The 20099-nt window shown below is 45.9% G+C and overlaps 1 protein-coding gene and 1 non-coding gene across 12 annotated transcripts in view; both read right to left on the bottom strand.

Annotated features, from left to right (window-relative positions):
* DGLUCY (D-glutamate cyclase) overlaps positions 1 to 20099 on the bottom strand; it is a 166463-nt gene that overhangs the window by 87985 nt on the left and 58379 nt on the right. The gene's annotated exons all lie outside the window — the stretch shown is intronic.
* LOC112629606 lies at positions 10869 to 10997 on the bottom strand. The gene has a single exon (XR_003120696.1). It is a non-coding gene; the product is annotated as a small nucleolar RNA SNORA11 (small nucleolar RNA).

Genomic DNA, 20099 nt, shown 5'->3' with positions numbered 1-20099 from the left:
ACTGGTCTCCAACTCCTGACCTCAAGTGATCCACCTGCCTTGGCTTCCCAAAGTGCTGGGATTACAGGCATGAGCCACTGTGCCCGGTCTGCTTAACCATTATTTCTGGGTATGTCTGCGAGGGTGTTTTGGGGTGAAATTAGCATTTGAATCAGTAGACTGAGTAAGGAGGATCCCATCCTTACCAATGGCAGTGGTCATCATGCAGTCTACGGCGGACTTGAAGAGAACAAGGAGGAGGAGGAAGGGAGAACTTGCTCTCTGCCTGGCTGACTGAGCTGGGTCTTTTCCTGTCCTTGTACTGGGATTTGCCCCATCAGCACTCCTGGTCCTCAGGCCTTTGGACTCAGGCTGGAATTTAGTCCTTATCTCCAGCTTGCAGATGGCAGATTGTGGAACTTCTCAGCCTCCATAATCCTGTGAGCCATTTCTTTATACTAAATCTCTTTGTCTATATCTGTATCTCCTATTGGTTCTGTTTCTCTGGAGAACAATGACTAATAGAAACAGAGATGCATGTGTCGCGGAAGCCTAAAATATTTAAAGTATCTGGTTCTTTTCCTAAAAGTTTGTTGAGCTCCTGCTCAGGAGCTGTTGATTTAGCTCATGCCCCATCTGATACGGTCTGGCTCTGTGTCCCCATCCAAATCTCATCTTGAATTGTAATCCTTATCATCCTCATGATGAGGAAGGGACCATGTGTGAGGTGATTGGGTCATGGGGTAGTTTCCCCCACGCTGTTCTCATGATAGTGAGTGAGTTCTCACGAGATCTGATGGCTTAAAAGTGCGACATTTCCCCCCTCCCTCTTGCTCGCTCTCTCCTGCCGCCTTGTGAAGGTGCCTAAGTCTCCTTTGTCTTCTGCAATGAATTTAAGTTCCCCGAGGCCTCCCCAGCCGTGTGGAACTGGGGATTAAACCTCTTTCCTTTATAATACCCAGTCTCGAGCATTTCTTTTTTTCTTTTCCTTTTTCTTTTTTCTTTTTAGACAAAGTTTCGCTCTTGTTGCCTAGGCTGGAGTGCAGTGGCGCAATCTTGGCCCACTGCAACCTCCGCCTCCCGGGTTCAAGCGATTCTCCTGCCTCAGCCTCCCGAATAGCTGGGACTACAGGCATGAGCCACCACACCTGGCTAATTTTGTATTTTTAGTAGAGATGGGGTTTCTCCACGTTGGTCAGGCTGGTCTCGAACTCCCGACCTCAGGTGATCCACCCACCTTGGCCTCCCAAAGTGCTGTAAGCCACCGTGCCCAATCTTTTTTTTTTCTTCTTCTTCTTTTTTTTTGGAGATGGAGTCTTGCTCAGTCACCCAGGTTGGAGTGCAGTGGCGCGCCTCGGCTCACTCAACCTCCTCCTCCCAGATTCAAGCAATTCTCCTGCCTCAGCCTCCCGAGTAGCTGGGATTACAGGCTCCTACTACCATGCCTAGTTAATTTTTGAATTTTTAGTAGACAAAGGGTTTTCACCATGTTGGCCAGGTTGTTCTTGAAATCCTGACCTCAAGTGATCCACCTGCCTTGGCCTCCCAAAGTGCTGGGATTACAGGTGTGAGCCACAGCGCCTGGCCTGGGTCTGTATTTCTAAAGGCTCTTGTGTTACATAAAACTTTCATTAAGAAAATCTCTTATGCTTTTCTCTTGTTAATTTGTCTTTTGTTTTAGGGGTATTGGCTTTGATGGGAAGGAAAGGTATCACAGCTTTTTTTTTGCCCCTGTAGTATAAAAAATGCTAATGTATCCTGGCCAAGTTGGGATTACCCCAAGAATCCAAGATTGGTTTACTATTAGAAAAGCGATTCACGTACTTCATCACGTTACCATATTAAAGGCAAAAAGATACCATCTCAATAAATGCAGAAAAAAATACTAGTAGCATTTAATATCTGTCAATAATAAAAACTCAAGTAATTTGAACTAGTAGTTGATAAAGAATATCTAGCAAGGTTAAAAACAAAAAGAACAAAAGCCTATACCATACTTGCATACTTGTTTTTTTTTTTTTTAAATGAGGCGGAGTTTTGCTCTTGTTGCCCAGGCTGGAGTGCAGTGGCGCAATCTCGGCTTGCTGCAACCTCTGCCTCCCGGGTTCAGGTGATTCTCCTGCCTCAGCCTCCTGAGTAGCTGGGATTAGGATTACAGGCATGCACCACCATGCCCAGCTAATTTTTGTATTTTTAGTAGAGACAGGGTTTCGCCATATTGGCCAGGCTGGTCTCAAACTCCTGACTTTGGATGATCTGCTCACTTCAGCCTCCCAAAGTGCTGGGATTACAGGCGTGAGCCACCGTGCCTGGCCTGCCTATACCATACTTAATAGTGAATGTTGAAAGCACCCCCATGAAGATCAGGAGCAAGGCCTAAGAACTCCCAATATCATCACATTATACCAGCCTGTGTAGTAGAACAAGAATAAGAAAGCAAATAAAAATGCATAAGGCGGCAAGGCGCGGTGACTCACACCTGTAATCCCAGGACTTTGGGAGGCTGAGTCAGAGGACTGCTTGAGCCGGGGAGGGGAAGGTTGCAATGAGCAGAGATCACACCAAAGCACTCCAGCCTGGGCTACAGAGTGAGATCCTGTCACAAAAAGAAAAATAAAAAAATGTGTAAAGGCTTGGGAAGGAAGAAAAAACTTGCAGATATTATGATTGCATGGAAAACCCAACATTATCTACACAAATAAATTAGTAAAATTAGTAAGTGAGTTCAGGAAGGTTTCTGTATACAAAATAAGTATGTAAAAGTCAACTGCACTTCTATACACCAGTAACAGTTAGAAATGTAATTGTGAGGCTGGGCGCGGTGGCTCATGCCTGTAATCCCAGCACTTTGGGTGGCCAAGGCGGGTGGATCATCTGAGGTCAGGAGCTTGAGAGCAGCCTGGGCAACACGGTGAAATCCTATCTCTACTAAAAATACAAAAATTAGCCGAATGTGATGGCACATGCCTGTAGTCCCAGCTACTCAGGAGGCTGAGGCAGGAGAATCACTTGAACCCGGGAAGCCGAGGTTGCGGTGAACTGAGATGGCACCACTGCACTCCAGCCTGGGTGACAGATGGAGACTATCCCAGAAAAAAAAAAAAAAAGAAATGTAATTTTGAATGATATCATCTATAATAGCATGAATAAATATCAATTACCCAGGAATAAATCTAACAAAATATGTGAAGACCATTTATGGAAAATATGGTAAAACTTTACTTAAAGACATTAAAGAAGAACTAATAAATGGAGAGACAGCATGTTCACAACAGAAAGACGCAATGTTGTAAATATATCTGTTCTCCCTAAATTGTATATTCTAGGCAATTCCAATCAAAATCCTAACGGGCTTTTAAAAAGGAACCGAACACGCTGATTCCAAAACTTACAGGGAATGGTCAATGGCCAAAAAATAACAAATCACTTTTAAACAAAAGTAACAGACAGGTGTGTGTTGGGGTTGGGGGCTTGTCCTCTACCAGATATTAAGATACAGAAAACCATGGTAATTAAGATGGAGTGAAAGAGCTCCCAGAACTCAACCCAAAAACCAAATGAATAGTCCAATTAAATGAATTAAATTGAATGGTCCTTTCTCCAAAGAAGCTATACAAATGCCCACTGAGCATATGAGAAAATGCTCGACCTCATTACAGAACTGCAAATCAAAACCACAACGAGCTACCACTTGACACACATTAGGATGGCTACTATCAAAGACAAAAGCAAAATTAGAAAAGAAGTATCGGTGAGGACATGGAGTAACTGGAACCCTTGTATATTGCTGGTGTGATGGTAAAATGGTATAGCCTTCTGTGAAAATAGTATGGCTGTTCCTCAAAAAATTAACACTGGGCTACAGGCGGTGGTTCATGCCTGTAATCCCAGCACTTTGGGAGGCTGAGACGGGAGAATTGCTTGAGGCCAGGAGTTTGAGACTACCCTGGGAAACATAGTGAGACCCTATCTCTAGAAAAAATAGATATAATTTTAAAACATTAAACATTGAGCTAGCATGTAATCCTGTAATTCCACTTCTGGTATATACCCAAAAGAATGGGAAGCAGAAATTCGAACAGATATTTTTATACCAGTGTTCACAGCAGTATTATCCACAATAGCCAAAAGGTGGAAGCAAATGTCCACTGATGGATAAACAGACAAACAAATTTGGTATGTACCGACAATGGAATATTATTCAGCCTTTAAAAAGAATGAAATTATTTTTGTTGTTGTTGAGACAGTCTTGCTGTTGTCACCCAGGCTGGAGTGCAGTGGCAAGATCTCAGCTCCCTGCAACCTCCGCCTCCCAGGTTCAAGCGACTCTCCTGCCTCAGACCCCCAAGTAGCTGGGATTACAGAGGCCTGCCACCATGCCCGGCTAATTTTTGTATTTTTAGTAGAGACGGCGGTTTCACCATGTTGGCCAGGCTGGTCTCAAACTCCTGACCTCAGGTGCTCTGCCCACCTCAGCCTTCCAAAGTGCTGGGATTACAGGCATGAGCTACCGCGCCCAGCCAAAAAACAATGAAATTCTGATATATGCCATAACATGGATGTACCTTGGAGACATGAAAGACATTATAAGTAAAAGAAACTAGACACAAAAGAACTAATATTATATGATTCCACTGATATGAGGGACCTGGAATGGTCAAATTCATAAAGATGGAAAGTAAAATGGTAGTTGCCAGGGGCTGGGGGAAGGGAGGGATGACTGTGGAATTGCAGTTTGGGAAGATGAAAAAGTTCTGATTGGGCGCAGTGGCTCACGCCTGTAATCCCAGCACTTTGGGAGGCCGAGGCCGGCGGATCACCTGAGGTCAGGAGTTTGAGACCACCCTGGCCAACATGGCAAAACCCCGTCTCTACTAAAATACAAAAATTAGCTGGGCATAGCGGTGGGTGCCTGTAATCCCAGCTACTCACTGAGGCAGGAGAATCGCTTGAACTCAGGAGGCGGAGGTTGCAGTGAGCCGAGATCACGCCACTGCACTCCAGCCTGGGTGAGAGAGCAAGACTCCGTCTCAAGAAATAAAAAAGAAAAAGTTATGGGTCTCCCAAATATCTTAGACTACAGGCATGCACCACCATGCTAAACTAATTGTTTTATTTTTTTTGTAGGGATGGGATCTCACTATGTTGCCCTGCCTGATCTTGAACTCCTAGGCTCAAGTGATCCTCCCGCCTTCACCTTCCAATGTGCTGGAATTATAGGAGTGAGCTACCATACTCTGCCCATAGTAATTAATATTTATTGTATTTACACAAGTATTGGTCTACAATGAATTTTGGAAAAAAATGAAGTTCAACATAGGAAATTTGAAAGCTCAGGGAGAATAAGACAAAATAAAACCCATAGTCATGTCTGGAAACTTGATTTCTGACAGACAGGGAATTGCAGACAAGTGGGTACAAAAGTAAAATTGGGGCTGGGTGTGGTGGCGCATGCCTGTAATCTCAGCACTTTGGGAGGCCAAGGTGGGCAGATCACCTGAGGCCAGGAGTTCAAGATCAGCCTGACCAACATGAAGAAACCCCGTCTCTACTAAAAATACAAAATTAGCTGAGTACGATCCCAGATACTTGGGAGGCTGATGCAAGAGAATTACATGAACCCAGAAGGCAGAGGTTGCAGTGAGTTGAGATCACGCCATTGCACTCCAGCCTGGGCAACAAGAGCAAAACTCCGTCTCAAAAAAATAAATAAATAAAAGTAAAATTGGGGCCGGGCGCGGTGGCTCAAGCCTGTAATCCCAGCACTTTGGGAGGCCGAGATGGGCGGATCACGAGGTCAGGAGATCGAGACCATCCTGGCTAACACGGTGAAACCCCGTCTCTACTAAGAAATACAAAAAATAGCCGGGCGAGGTGGCGGGCGCCTGTAGTCCCAGCTACTCGGGAGGCTGAGGCCGGAGAATGGCGTGAACCCGGGAGGCGCAGCTTGCAGTGAGCTGAGATGCGGCCACTGCACTCCAGCCTGGGCTACAGAGCGAGACTCCGTCTCAAAAAAAAAAAAAAAAAAAAAAAACCAAAAACAAAAGTAAAATTGGAAGCTAATTATCAGTCACAAAAATCAAATCCAGGTAGATCAAATACTTAAATATGAAGTATGAAATATGAAGGACGAAATTAGAAACTTTTATAAGATAATAGAAAAGAATATCCCAAGTTGAGAAAGGTTTCCTAGAGAAGATAAATTCGACATCAAAATTAGGAACTTCTGTCCAAAAGTCACCATCAATAAAATGCAAAAGCATTCCCAAACTGCAAGTAGATGTATGAACATATAACACTGGGACGGGCATGATATTCCATGTCTATAATCCTAGCATTTTGGAAGGCCAAGACAGGAAGATCACTTGAGGCCAGGAGTTCTAGACCAGCCTGGCCAACATGGTAAAACCTTATCTCTCCTAAAAATACCAAACTTGGCCGGGCGTGGTGGTATGTGGCTGTAATACCAGTTACTTGGGAGGCTGAGGCAGGAGGCTTGCTTGAGCCGGGGAGGTTGAGGCTGCAGTGAGCCATGTTCTTGCCCCTGCACTCCAGCCTGAGCAACAAAGTGAGACCCTGTCACAAAAAGAAAAAAACATAAAACTGATATGGAATAATTATCATCCAGAATATATAAAGAACTCTTATTAATCAATAAGAAAAAGACCACCCATTCATTAAAAAAAAGGGGGGAAAGCTATAAACAGGCATTTACAGTACAGAAAAAACAGTTGGTTTATAAATACGAAAAGATTCTCCTCTGTTAGCTGGGCGTGGTGGTGCACATCTGTGGTCCCAGCTACTTGGGAGGCTGAGGTGGTAAGATCACCAGAATGCAGGAGGTTGAGGCTGTGTGAGCTGTGACCGTACCATTGCACTCCAGCCTGGGTGACAGAATGAGACCCTGTCTCAAATAAAAATAAATAAAGAAGAAAAAATTATTGGCCAGGTGTGGTTGCTCATGCCTGTAATCCCAGCACTTTGGGAGGCCAAGGCGGGCGGATCACAAGGTCAAGAGATCGAGACCATCCTGGCCCACATGGTGAAACCCCGTCTCTACTAAAAATACAAAAATTAGCTGGGCATGGTGGTACACGCCTATAGTCCCAGCTACTCGGGAGGCCGAGGCAGGAGAATGGCTTGAACCTGGGAGGTGGAGGTTGCAGTGAGCTGAGATTGCGCCACTGCACTCCAGCCTGGCAACAGAGCGAGACTCCATCTCAAAAAAAAAAAAAAAAAAAAAAAAAAGAAAAGATTCTTCACTTCAATAGTAATTAAATACATGCAAATTATAACTATAATGAGACAAGGCCACACTCGTGGTGTTGACAAAAATTAAAATTGACAAGAATGAGGTCAACCGAAACACTATCACTGACTTGTTGTGCAAGGGTTGATTGTTATAAACCACTTTAGGGAAAAAAAATAGCATTATCCCATAGCATGGAAACACCTTTAAGCCTTGCAATTCCATTCTTAGTTATACACTCTAAAGAGTACATGCAATGTGGGAAAATCATACAACATAATACTCTACAGTGGTGAAAAATAAACTACAGCTACCTCCATCAACACAAATGAAGTTCCAAAACATTATGTTGAGGCCGGGCATGGTGGTTTATGCCTATAATCCCAGCACTTTGGGAGGCCAAGGCGGGTGGATCACCTACTCGGGAGGCTGAGGCAGAAGAATCACTTGAACCCGGGAAGTGGAGGTTGGGGTGAGCCGAGATCGCATCATTGCACTCCAGCCTGGGCAACAAGAGCGAAACTCCGTCTCAAAAAACAAAAAACATCTTGTTGAATAAAAGTCACAGAAATACAGCATATTCTTTTTTTTTTTAAATTTTTTATTTTGTAGTAAAGGGGTCTCCCTATATTGCCCAGGCTGGTCTTGAACTCCTAGGCTTTAGCAACCCTCCTGCCACAGCCTCTCAAAGTGCTGGGATTACAGGTGTGAGTCACCATACCCAGCTAGCATATTCTTATATACAGCATTAAAATAGGCTTCTGGGCTTTGCAAAACCAAACCATATAGTACTTAAGAGACTTAAGGGTGTGTGTATATAGGAAAACTATAAAGAAAAGCACGAAGTCTGTAATTTTCCTCAGGTAGAGACAGGAGAGCACATGACTGGGGAGAAGCACATATAGAAGCTTCCAAGAAACTGACTCTGATCTATTTCTTAACTTGGATCGTAGGGACACAGTTGTTTACTATTCTTTAAGTTGAACATATGGCTTATATGTATGTAGATTTCACAATTTTTAAAAACTTAAAAGATAAAAAGTGTGTAGATGATGGCTAAGGATGCAGGAATAGAACTGGGTCCCCTGAGGCTCAAGGCAGAGGCTGGGCGGATTGTCAGGCTTCTGACCCACTGGAGAATGCAAACCAAGAATGTGCTGAGAGCCCAGCCCCTCAACATTTGATTTTGTCTCCCTAGCATTTTTTTTTTCTTTCAGAAACTGTCTTTCCCCCAACCCAGAAGGGCTGCCAATCATGTGGCCTTACCTGTCCCATCAATAGAACCATGTGACTCAGCAGACTAACCAGGGTATTTACACTCATCTAGCCTCGGTGGTTACTTAATACAGGGGGTGAGCAGAGGTCCCAAGAGAGCCCAGTCAGATCCCTCCCTGTGTCTTCTGTTGGAACAACTCAGAATCTAAGTGGATTGCTAGACATAAATGCATTGTAAGCCTAGAGCTCCATGAAAATCGGCCTGAAAACCCATTAAAACCAGTAGAAAGGAAAGCAGAAAAAGGGCCGGAGAGTCACAGGGGACAAAGGTGGGTAAGAAACAGACAAAGTCCTTATCCTGTCATTTAGGTATCTGGATCCAACCTTTCCTGCTTCCCAGTTATATAGCCTAATACAATCCCCTTTCTGGATCTTTCTTTCATTTTTTATTCTATTTTTTTGGTTTGAGACAGAGTCTCGCTCTGTCACACAGGTGGGAGTGCAGTGGCGTGATAACAGCTCACTGCAACCTCCGTGCCTGCACTCAAGTGATCCTCCCACTTCAGCCTCTCCAGTAGCTAAGGCTACAGGCACATGCCACCACCCCCATGCCTGGCTAATATTTTTTTTGTTTTTTGTTTTTTTTTGTAGAGATGGGGTTTCTCCATGTTGCCCAGGCTGGTCTCGAACTCCTCAGCTCAAGCAGTTCACCTGTCTCAGCCTCCCAAAGTGCTAGGAATATAGGTGTGAGCCACCGCACCTGGCCTGGATCTTTCTTAACATCAACTGCAATCAAGTGTCCTAAGTAACTCAGAATTCTGTACCGGGAGCAGGGTTTTGCAAATGACAGACCCTAATATCTGGAATTTGCTGGGTTGAGGTGGGTGTAAGATAGGGTCCCCCTTCCTGACTCGGGGGTGAGCAACACCTATCAAGTGGTGCAAGGTAGCCAAAGCCTCTTCTGTTGAGCCCAGTGAGTCAGACCACATGCTCAATGAGGCTGGAAATTGGTAGGACTTGTTAAAAAAAAAAAAAAAAAAAAAAAAAAAAGGCAGGTGCCTGGGGTGTGCTGCCCCTTCTTCAGCCTTCAGTAAGTTCTGTGAGAAAAAGATGCACTTTAGTCCCAGTTCACCTTTCTGAAAGCAAGGAAGGAGAAAAGCAAGCCATGAGTTTCTCTTTCCGCCTGGGGCAAGCAATTCAACTGAGCTGAGAACCAGAAAATCGTATTTCAGGATTGCAAAAGTCAGCTTCCCTGCCCCAGGCTAAGAGCACAGGTGAAGGCTGAGAGAAGGAGGACACAGTGTGAGAGGGGACAGAAACTCGAAGAAGCAGTTCCCCTGGCTCCCTGCCAGCCGCTTCTGCCCTGCGTCGCCTGCCTGGCCAAACCACAAACAGCCTGAAGGCAAGGGGCCAGAGAGCCCAGGCCTCATCCCTCTGGCCCCGGCCCAGCGTGTTGGGGCGGAGGCCAGAAGGCTGCAGTCTGAAGGAAGGCTCCAGGAGAACGGGGTGTAGAGGCGGCAGGTGTAGGCGGGACAAGGTCCAGATTCTAGAGTATGACTTGACTGAGTTTCTAGCTCCAGTTGGCAGTTTACAGAGTTATCAGTAAATAGACTAAGGTCCTGGCATGGTGGCTCATGCCTGTAATCCCAGCACATTGGAAGGCTGAGGCAGGAGGATTGCTTGAGGCCAGGAGTTCAATACCAGCCTGGGCAACACAGCAAGATCCTGTCTCTACAAAATATTTAAAAATTAGCCAGGTATGGCGGCACATGCCTGTGGTCCTAGCTACTCAGGAGGCTGAGGTGGGAGGATGGCTTGAGATTGGGAGGTTGAGCCTATAGTGAGCCATACTTGTGCCACTGCACTTCAGCCTGGGTGGCAGAGGGAAACTCTATCTCATAAAAAAAAAAAGAGTAGCATCAAGGCCTGACTGAGAAGAATGTACATCAGCCAGCTTTGCTTGGATGTGGGCAGCCAGTACCACACTGGGGTGGTGCATTTCTGGAATTGTTTATGTGGAAAAGGCCATGGGTGGATGCCAGGCAGTCAAGGGGTGGAGTGCAGTGGCTATCTATTTATTTCTGCCCTACGGGGGGTGGAATTGTGGCCCCCAAAAATCTAAGTCCAAGGCCTAACCCTCACCCTATACCTGTGAATATGACTTTATTTGGAAAACCGGTCTTTGCAGATGCAATTAAGTGAAAGATCTTGAGATGAGATTATTATGGATTAATTGAGTGGACCCTAAAACCAGTAACACACTTTTTGTGTGTGGTCGAGATGGGGTCTTGCTATATTACCCAGGCTTGTCTCAAACTCCTGGGCTCAAGCAATTCTCCCGCCTTGGCCTCCCAAAGTGCTGGGATTACAGGCCTGAGCCATCACACCGGGCCTGACACATGTTCTTTTTTTTTTTTTTTTTTTCATGTGTAGGGCATTTGTTTGTAGGGAGGTCACAAGCTCTGTGTCCCTTATCACAATGACCCCAGATTACTGTTGGGTGTGTTGTAAACAGAGGAGGCATTCTTCGCGCCCCCTGCTCTGAGCACACCCCAACACGTGTAATTATAAGAAAAGAAGGCACAGACATGACAGGAGAAACGCAGAAGGGGCCATCCTGTGAAGATGGAGGCAGAGATTGGAGTGACGCAGCTACAGGCCAAGGAACTCCAAGGATTTCCTGGGGCCACAGAAGCTGAAAGAGGCAAGAAAGGATCATTCCTTCAAGGCATCAGAGGGAATATAGTACCCCTAATACACTGACGTAGAACTCCTACCCCCCAGAGCTGTGAGATAGGAGATGTCTGTTGTTTTTAGCTACCAAGTAAGTTGGGATTCGTTGTGGCAGCCCTAAGAAACAATTACCTGCCCAGCAAATTGGAAAAGGGTCCCCTACTACCCAGTGTGGCTGTCTGATAGTGAACAGAGTCATTATCTCAGACCTAGGTGACAATCAAAATAGCCCATCCTCCTTAGCACAATGTTAGGGTTGCGGATGGTCACATGACCCCAGCTAGCCAACCAGAGTTATCCTTTGAATTTGTTTGTTTTTGTTGTTTGTTTTTTTGAGACTGCGTCTCGCTCTGTCACCCAGGCTAAAGTGCAGTGGCAAGATCTTGGCTCACTGCAGCCTCCACCTCCTGGATTCAAGCAATTCTCCCGACTCAGCCTCCTGAGTAGCCCAGGCTCAGCTAACTTTTGTATTTTTAGTAGAGACAGAATTTCACCATGTTGGCCAGGCTGATCTCGAACTCCTGACCTCAGGTGATCCTCCTTTCTTGGTCTCCCAAAGTGCTGGGATTACAGGCGTGAACCACTGTGCCCAGCCTTACTCTTTGAATTTGTATAGATGTTGGGAAAGAAGTTATTTCTTACCTCTGAAATTGCTAGACACAGGTACAATGTGAGCCTAGGTTGCCAGTGGTCATTTGTCACCCCACAGAGAGAGGTGGCTCCAGAAGGAAGCCAACAGAGAAGAAAGCAGAGAGCCAAGAGTAAAAAGAGGCAGGGCTTGATGCTGTCATCTCTGGCCCTACAAGCAACCCTATCTAAACACAGATCTATCTCTGGACAAACTACCTTACCTAAACACAGATCTATCTCTGGACAAACAACTGTACCTAAATACAGATCTACCTCTGGGCTTTTCTGCCAGTCACTTCCCCTTTTCTGCTCAAATCAATTTGAGACAGGATCACAGCCATTTCAGAGGGCAGATTCTGCAGCCAGTATGTGTTTGACAGGCTTGTTCCCAGTGCTGTAAAGAAATAGTACTTGAACATAAATTTAATTTCCTCAGCAAGGCCATTTTTATACTTTCTGCAGAAAGGGTACACTCGCCAGCAGTTTTGCCCCTTGAGTATATCGAACAAAGGAGACAGGGTCATTTATAACCTGATGCATCCACCCTACTGCTGTGTCCAGTTTTCATTGGCTGGACTTCACATTCTGTATTTGTCCCGACTGGCTGGCAACTTAGAACCTTTTAAAAGAGGCAAAGGCAGAGGAGAAAAAAGGAAGGAGGAAGTAACTTGCGGAATGTTGAGAAAGGTAAAAACACCTTCAAATAAGGAAGAGGAACAGGCTATGACCTAATGCTTGCTTGGACCAGTATAAGCATGCCAGGGCAAATATTTAGGCTAAATTGTGGGAGCTAAGAACATTAAAGTACATTGATTTCTTTACTACGGATAGCAGATATTTAAGAATGTTAGCACAGGTCTTTGAATAAATTTTGCTTCTAAGAGAAGTTACTATTTATTCCTAATTAGATGGGAAGCAAAGTCTTTGAAGAGGAACCTCTACTTTACTTTTTACATATGTCTCAAGTACAGCAGATAAAAATCTCATCAGAACAAACAACCAAGGCTTCCATAAAACAGGCTGATTTGCTTCTGATTAACCACAGAATCAGACTGAGTTACAACCAACTCCTGTGTAACAGGACACTTTCTTTGGCCCGGGCAACATGGCCTTCCACCAGCACTTTCTTCAGGCCTCAGAGAACTCGTGGTTGAAAAAAGCCATGCCATTCACAGAAAGCCTAATCTGCCATGAATTAACAAGCAGCTATGCCCACAGTGGACCCATTTCCTACCTCCAGCCTGAAGTCCTGCGGAACTGTCAACCCCACAAACCAAATGCAGTAATGCAATAAATGTGGAAACCCCAGAGAGAAGAGGAGGCCTCAGGAGGAGGGAGGTTGGTGCTTCCATTTGCTCAGCTCCTTGACAGCAAATTAGTGAGCTTCACTTCCAGTTGGCTGGGTTTGCTGCTTTTAAAAGTCTGACTACTGGCCGGGCAAGGTGGCTCACACCTGTAATCCCAGCACTTTGGGAGGCTGAGGTGGGTGGATTACGAGGTCAGGAGACCGAGATCATCCTGGCCAACATGATGAAACCCGTCTCTACTAAAAATACAAAAATTAGCTGGGCATGATGGCGTGTGCCTATAGTCCCAGCTACTCAGGAGGCTGAGGTAGGAAAATTGCTTGAACCCGGGAGGCAGAGGTTACAGTGAGCTGAGATTGTGCCACTGCACTCCAGCCTGGGTGACAGAGTGAGACTCCATCTCAAAAAAAAAAAAAAAAAAGAAAGAAAAAGAAAAGAAAAAAGTCTGACTATTAAAGCCAAATGATGCTCCTTTAAAAAATCAAAAAAACAGGCTGGGTGCAGTGGTTCATGCATGTAATCCCAGTACTTTGGCAGGCCAAGGCAGGCGAACTGTTTAAGCCCGGAAGTTCAAGGCTAGCCTAGCAACATGGCGAAACCCTGTCTCTACAAAAAATCAGCTGGCTCTGGCGGTGCACACCTGTAGTCCCAGCTACCCAGGAGGCTGAGGTCAGAGGACCATCTAAACCCAAGGGGTTAAGGCTGCAGTGAGCCATGACTGTGTCACTGCACTCCAGCCTGAGGGACAAAGTGAGACCCTGTCTTGAAAAAAATAATCAGAAATAACCTGAAGTACTGTTACAATGGACCTAAACTTGATGCATTAGGCTCCGTGAGTGAGAGAGTTTAACGTTTCTGAAAGCATACAGTTCATTCTTTCATTCCTTTTTTTTTTTTTTTTTTGAGACGGAGTCTTGCTCTGCCGCCCAGGCTGGAGTGCAGTGGTACGATCTCGGCTCACTGCAAGCTCCGCCTCCCAGGTTCACGCCATTCTCCTGCCTCAGCCTCCCAAGTAGCTGGGACTACAGGCGACCGCCACCATGCCCGGCTAATTTTTTGTATTTTTTAGTAGAGATGGGGTTTCACCATGTTAGCCAGGATGGTCTCGATCTCCTGACCTCGTGATCCACCCGCCTAGGCCTCCCAAAGTGCTGAGATTACAGGCGTGAGCCACCGCGCCTGGCCTCGTTCTTCTTTTTTTTTTTTTTTTTTTAACTGTCTCTACCTCATTTCTCCCAAACTACCATCAATATGACAGTTTTCCCAAACAAGGGTGCCCCATTTCTAAATATTCACAAGTCCATTTGCCAGGGTCTGCCAGGGCAGTGTTTATTGCTTCAAGATGTGCGCTAATATCAAGTGGCTTTGCAGCATGGGAATATGCTTGGCTGGGCCCCTCCGTTTACTGTCAAACTGATACCTTGGAATCCTGCTCTTATAAATGTTCTGTTGTGTGTTTGTTACTTGGTATTTTTAGAAACACCCAAGTTAGCCCTATAAAGACGGATTGATTCCTCTGTGATGATCCAGGTACTCATGATGCTTCAAGTCTGGTGGCCATCACTAGTAACTAAGGTGGTGTGGGCCGAACAGAGTTCTCCCCGAGCACAGGGAGCAACTCTTGATTGTCTCTGTGGCTCAGGTGCCTGTCTCCTGCTAAGCCCAAGTCCTCCAAAGACAGGGACTGTGTCTTATCTGTCTTTATAGCCCACAAACCCAGAGTAGTGCTGGGTACATAGTGAGTGCCTCCTTGTTGAACAAAATGCAGCCTTAAGAAAAGAAAGAACTAACCAAGTGTGGTGACTCACACCTGTAATTCCAGGATTTTGGGAGGCCGAGGCGGGCAGATCACAAGGTCAGGAGTTCGAGACCAGCCTGGCCAATATAGTGAAACTTTGTCTCTACTAAAAACACAAAAATTGGCCGGGTGCGGTGGCTCAAGCCTATAATCCCAGCACTTTGGGAGGCCGAGATGGGCAGATCACGAGGTCGAGAGATCGAGACCATCCTGGCTAACACGGTGAAACCCCGTCTCTACTAAAAAAATACAAAAAACTAGCTGGACATGGTGGCGGGCGTCTGTAGTCCCAGCTACTCGGGAGGCTGAGGCAGGAGAATGGCGTGAACCCGGGAGGCGGAGCTTGCAGTGAGCTGAGATCCGGCCACTGCACTCCAGCCTGGGCGACACAGCGAGACTCCGTCTAAAAAAAAAAAATACAAAAATTAGCTGGACGTGGTAGCAGGCGCCTATAGTCCCTGCTACTCCTACTCGGGAGGCTGAGGCAGGAGAATTGCTTGAACCCGGGAGGCAGAGGTTGCAGTAAGCCAAGATCGAGCCACTGCACTCCAGCCTGGGCAACAGCGTGAGACTCCATCTCAAACAAAAAAAGAAAAAAAAAAAAGAAAAAAAGAACTTTTTTTCTCTTATTATAGTTAAAATACACATAACATTGACCATCTTAATCATTTTAAAGTGTACAATTCAGTAACATTAAATACACTCACAGTGTTATGCAATGTCATACTTTTTTTTTTTTTTTTGAGACGGAGTCTCTCTCTGTCGCCCAGGCTGGAGTGCAGTGGTGCAATCTCGGCTCACTATAAGCTCCGCCTCCTGGGTTCACGCCATTCTCCCGGCTCATCCTCCTGAGTAGCTGGGACTACAGGTGCCCGCCACCACGCCCAACTAATTTCTTGTAGTTTTAGTAGAGATGGGGTTTCACCATTCACAGGATGGTCTCAATCTCCTGACCTTGCGATCCGCCCGCCTCGGCCTCCCAAAGTGCTGGGATTACAGGCGTGAGCCACCGCACCCAGTTGCAATGTCATACTTTTTAATTTAAAAGAAAAAAATCTTTCTTTTTCTCTTTTAAAGGTTCATGGCTCATGCCTGTAATCCCAACACTTTGGGAGGCCAAGGCGGGAGGACTGCCTGAGCCCAGAAGTTTGAGACCAGCCTGTGCAACACAGTGGAACCCCATCTCTACAAAAAATAAAAAATTAGCTGGGAAGGGTGGCACGTATCTGTGTTGCCAGCTACTCAGGAGGCTGAGGTGGGAGCCCAGGAGGTCAAGGCTGCAGTGAGCTGTGGTTGTTGAACCACTGCACTCCAGTCTGGAGCACAGGGTGAGACCCTGTCTCAAAAAAAAAAAGAAGAAGAAAAAAAGACTCCTTAATAAAATTACTCTAAATAGGTTAACAGTTTTTCTAAGAAATTAAAAAAAAACCCAAAAGATATAATACAAAGCCTGATTTCAAGGCAATCTAGACAACAAAGTGTGAATACCGTTCTCCACTAAATACAACTGTTATCACTTCTTAGCTCTTCTGTGATCATCTCCCAGTGCTCAAAACGCATTCATCAAGCAAATGTCTTGAGCACTCTGTTAGATGATGGGAATAAACAGATGAGCAGACATGGCCTGTGCCTGTGAGGCGCTTAAAGACCAGAGAAGAGACAGATGCTTATTTCTAATTCCCCACGCTATACTGCAAACCTCTTAAGGGTAGGGGTTTTTGTCATTTTTTTCCCCCTCCTCTATCCCCAGTATACTGAACAGTGCCTGACACACTACAGGCATTTAAAAAATACTTGACGAATAAATAAATAATGAAAATCTGGCTGGGGAAGTAGGAGAAAGCTTCACCGAAGACATTAGTTGAGTTTGTTCTTGAAATTACTATTATTGTTATTATCTTTGAGATGGAGTCTCACTCTGTCACCCAGGCTGGAGTGCAGTGGTGCGATCGCCACCATGTCTGGCTAATTTTTGTATTTTTAGTAGAGATGGGGTTTCGCCATGTTGGCCAGGCTGGTCTCGAACTCCTGATCTCAGGTGATCCACCCACCTTGGCCTCCCAACATGCTGAGATTACAGGCGTGAGCCACTGCACCCAGCCAAAAATATTATTTCTTGAAGAAAGAGTTACAGACATCCCCACAGGAGAGGAGGGTCTTCTAGGAAGCTTGGGTACAGAGCAAGTGGCAAGACTGGATGGTGGAGTAGGCCATGGAAAGAGCCATACAGTTCATTCTTTTTTTTTTTTTTTTTTTTTTTTTGAGACGGAGTCTCGCTCTGTCGCCCAGGCTGGAGTGCTGTGGCCGGATCTCAGCTCACTGCAAGCTCCGCCTCCCGGGTTTACGCCATTCTCCTGCCTCAGCCTCCCGAGTAGCTGAGACTACAGGCGCCCGCCACCTCGCCCGGCTAGTTTTTTGTATTTTTTAGTAGAGACGGGGTTTCACCGTGTTAGCCAGGATGGTCTCGATCTCCTGACCTCGTGATCCACCCGTCTCGGCCTCCCAAAGTGCTGGGATTACAGGCTTGAGCCACCGCGCCCGGCCCAGTTCATTCTTTTGCCATTCAGAGAGCACCTTCTGTGTATCCAGCAATGTGCTTAAGCACTGGAGCTGCTAATGAGGAAGAGGCAAGGAAAACTGTGTTGACAGCCTCAGGCAGCTATGGTCTGGGAGGCATTGCATGAGCTTTGACAAACAACTGGAAATCAGCACTAGGAGAAAGGTTGAAGAAGTCTCTGTAGGTGAAAGTGTGAGTGGTTGGCACACCTGGGGAAGAGGCAGAGGGGCTGGGAAGATAGACAAAGAGATGCTTGGGAAGGAGCATATGAATAAACTGAAGCAGTATGAGCTTCATCTAAGAGCCCCAGGAGCACTAAGGGTGGGAGGATCCCCTGAGCAGGCAGCACTCGGTGGAAGATGAATGTGAAGAACATCCCTCAGGGACCCTTTGTCGTAGCTGTTGGAGAAGCTATCAAGGTGTTCCCCAAAGTGAGAGAATGAGAGGAAGGGCTAATTTGAGGAACTGGAAGAAGGAGACTCGCCAGAACCTGATACCGGATTGAATGTATGCAAAACGTGCAACAAAAGAAAGGAATCACAAATAATTATCAGGGCCGGGCGGGGTGGATCATGCCTGTAATCCCAGCACTTTGGGAGGCTGAGGCAGGTGGATCACCTAAGGACAGAGTTCAAGACCAGCCTGGCCAACATGGTGAAATGCTGTCTCTACTAAAAATATGAAAATTAGCCAGGCGTAGTGGTGGGTGCCTGTAATCCCTGCTACTCAGGAGGCTGAGGCAGGAGAATGGCTTGGACCCAGGAGGCGGAGGTTGCAGGCTGCAGTGAGCTGAGATGGCGCCATTGCACTCCAGCCTAGGTGACAAGAGTGAAACTTCATCTCAACAAATAATAATAATTATTATTATCAGATTTCTTTTTCCAGGGATGGACAACCAGCTAACTGTGACATTTATGAAAATAAATACAAGAAGAGACTGATGAGGAATTTGGTTTTAGAATGCTAAGTAGGAGGAGCCTGTGAGACAGCCCCAGGCAGAGGTCCATGACAGGGTGGACATTCAGCACCAGAAGTCAGGAGGGACACCTGCCTGGAGGAGGGAGAGCTGCAAGTCATCAGCTTCCGCGTGGCTGAGGACACTAAGTGTATTAGTCAGGGTTCTCTAGATGGGACAGGACTAATACATGAAGGGGAGTTTATTAAGGAGTATTGACTCACACCATCACAAGATGAAGTCTCACAATAGGCCATCTGCAAGCCGAGGAGCAGGGAAGCCAGTCCAAGTCCCAAAACCTCAAAAGTAGGGAAGCCAACAGTGCAGCCTTCAGTGTCAGGCCGAGAGCCCCTGGCAAACCACTGGTGTAAGTCCAAGAGTCCAAAGCTGAAGAACTTGGAGTCGGATGTTTGAGGGCAGGAAGCATCCAGCACAGGAGAAAGATGAAGACCAAAAGACTCAGCCAGTCTAGTCCTTCCATGTACCTCTGCCTGCTTTTATCCTAGATGAGCCAGCGGCTGATTAGATGGTACCCACCCAGATTGAGGGCAGGTCTGCCTCTCTCAGTTCACTGACTCAAACGTTAATCTCCTTTTGGCAACACCCTCACAGGAGAGGGAGAGGGCAGAAGGCAAGAAGGGCCGTGGGTGGAACACGAAGACCCAGAGGATATTTAGGGAGTGAGTGGAACAGGAGGTCTCTTGAAATAAATGGAAAAAAATGTCCAGCAAAGTAGGATGGGAACCTAGAAAGAGTAGCACTGCAGTGAGAAAGAGTCTTCAGGTATGGGAGCACAGTGGTACCAAAGGTCAGATCAAGGTAGAAAAGCCTGGGAAGTTTGATCAGAGGAACAGAGTGGGTCAGGGAATATGAGTGAAAGGATATATACAACTCTGAGTTATATCATTCAGAAGGGAGCTGTTTGCCCTCTGATTCCTTCCCTCTTCCCACTACAGGCAGGAACAGAAGGTGAAGGTGATGTTGAGTCAGTTTTGACTATGCAGAAAAGGGAGCAACAAGATGGAGGAACCTGGGTTCCTGAATGACCCTGTGGAACAGAGTTGGTTGCCTGTCCTGGACTGACCATCTACCTCTTAGCTATTATGTGAAAGAGGAAAAATTTTCTCTCCTTTTTGAGCAAATGTATTTTGGGATCGTTTTTACAATTTAGCCTGTACCCTAAGTAATACAGAGTGTCTCCCAAAGGTACAGATAATAATAATTTTAGTAGTAGTAGTATAATTGAAAAAAAATTTTTTTAACTTTTTAGGGAGACTTTTTAGGGTCTCACTATGTTGCCCAGGCTGGTTTCGAACTCCTGAGCTCAAGCAATCCTCCTGCTTTGGCCTCACAAAGTGCTGGGATTACAGGCATGAGCTACCGCACCTGTCCCCACTGATAGGAATATTTCTTGAAAGTATAAGCCAAAAGTAAAATTCTAAGCCCTTCAACCAATTGAATGAACCCCCTTTCAGCCAAGGGCATTCCAAAGAAACCTGAAAAACTAGTCCAGGCCATGATGGGAGGGGAATGGCTGAACATGCCTCATTATACCCCCTCCACTGGGGAGTTTAGATACAACTGACCAGCATTAACATTGAAACAGAGATCTTAAGTCTGACAAAAGAGACTCTTTGTAGCCATAAGATACCAAATTCCAACCTGACTCTATCAAA

The sequence above is a fragment of the Theropithecus gelada genome, chromosome 7b (assembly GCF_003255815.1).
Source record: "Theropithecus gelada isolate Dixy chromosome 7b, Tgel_1.0, whole genome shotgun sequence".
Classification (NCBI taxonomy): domain Eukaryota; kingdom Metazoa; phylum Chordata; class Mammalia; order Primates; family Cercopithecidae; genus Theropithecus; species Theropithecus gelada.
The sequence above is the reverse complement of the archived record's forward strand: the minus strand, read 5'-3'. Positions and strand labels throughout refer to the sequence as shown.